The sequence below is a fragment of the Peromyscus californicus genome, unplaced genomic scaffold (genome assembly GCF_007827085.1).
Source record: "Peromyscus californicus insignis strain IS unplaced genomic scaffold, ASM782708v3 Scaffold_9__1_contigs__length_137607984, whole genome shotgun sequence".
NCBI classification, from domain to species: Eukaryota; Metazoa; Chordata; class Mammalia; order Rodentia; family Cricetidae; genus Peromyscus; species Peromyscus californicus.
Window position 1 is genome coordinate 59,479,458 of NW_026294617.1, and position 1,570 is coordinate 59,481,027.

The following is a 1,570-nucleotide window of genomic DNA, read 5'->3' on the forward strand; positions in this document are numbered from 1 at the left end:
GCTGCTTACTGGCTTGCTCAGCCTGCTTTCTTTCTTTTTTTTTTTTAATATCTTTTTTTAAAGATTTATTTATTTATTATGTATACAGCATGTATGTCTGCAGGCCAGAAGAGGGCACCAGATCTCATTACAGATGGTTGTGAGCCACCATGTGGTTGCTGGGAATTGAACTCAGGACCTCTGGAAGAGCAGTCAGTGCTCTTAACCTCTGAGCCATCTCTCCAGCCCCAGCCTGCTTTCTTATAACACCCAGGACCACCAGTCCAGGGGAAGCACCACCCACCATGGGGTGGGACCTCCTACATCAATTATTAATTAGGAAAATGCCCCACAGGTTTGCCTACAGCCTGATATAATGGAGGCATTTTTCTCAACTGAGGCTCCTCCATCTCTGGTGACTCTAGCTTGTGTCGAGTTGACATCAAACTAGCCAGTACAACCACCTTATTTCTTTCATTTGGCTCTTTGGTTTTTTTTTTTTTTTTTTTTTTTGAGCATATGTGTGTCTTCTTTGAGTTGTGTAAGGAGTTATAATTATTCTTTTGAATTCTCTGAAAGTTCTTCCAGGTCATCTCATTGAAGCTAATTACTATGTGATTAGTGATTTTCAGAGGAGATATTTTGTCTTGTTTTTTCTTTTTCATGCTTTTGATTGTGTATCGTGTCTGGAATTTGTTGACTGAATCTTTTTCTTCCCTTCCTCCATTGTTTTCTTCCTTTCTTATCTTTTAACTTCAGTCACCATTCTTCTTTCAGTGGGACTATTTCCAGTATTTGTGAGAGAACTAAGTCATGTTAAGCTTGAGCTGCTCTTTTCCTGTGTGGGGCTGGTATTCAGGGCCCCAGGTTCTATTCTGAGTCTTCTTCTGAGAGTCTGTTACTGCCGGCACTAACAGCTACTACCCTCCAGCTAGTCCCTGCCTCTGCCATCACCTGGCGTGGCTCTCTGCTCTGGATTAGCCCTGGCGCGTTCTCCATTTCTGCAGACTCCTACGCCTGTTGCGCATCTTCTTATTCTTCTGTGTCTTCTCCTGGGTCAGCTCTAGCCCCTCCCCAGAGAACCAGCTTCTGCTGCGTGTTGTGCAACCTCCTATATCTGTGTACCTCACCATGGCCTCCCTGACCTACACTTTGGAAAAAAAATGGGTAGAGGTGGAAGGAAGTCCCATGTCAACAGGTGTTTTTCTGTGAGTTTGTTCATTTTCAAACCCGTGGTATAGAAGAACCAAAGTATCCTAAGATGGCTAGGATTTACTATCTAATTTGAAGAAAATATTTAGAATTGTAAAAATAAGACACATTAAAAAGCTATTTGTTATTATCATTGAAAGAATAAAATGCTTGGACCTCAGCAAACACTAAGCAACAGGAAAAAACTTGTCCAAATGCCATTTTCCAAAGAATATTTGCTTTGACTTTTTAGTAAGGTTTGAAACAATCACTTCCTCCTTAACTTCTGCCCCTCATCATTGCTGTCTCTCAGCTTGACGCTTTACTGAAATAGTACTTGAATAGAGAAGTAAGGGAAATGAGGAATGGAGTCCACTGGTTCACTTCTTTCCTAGCATGC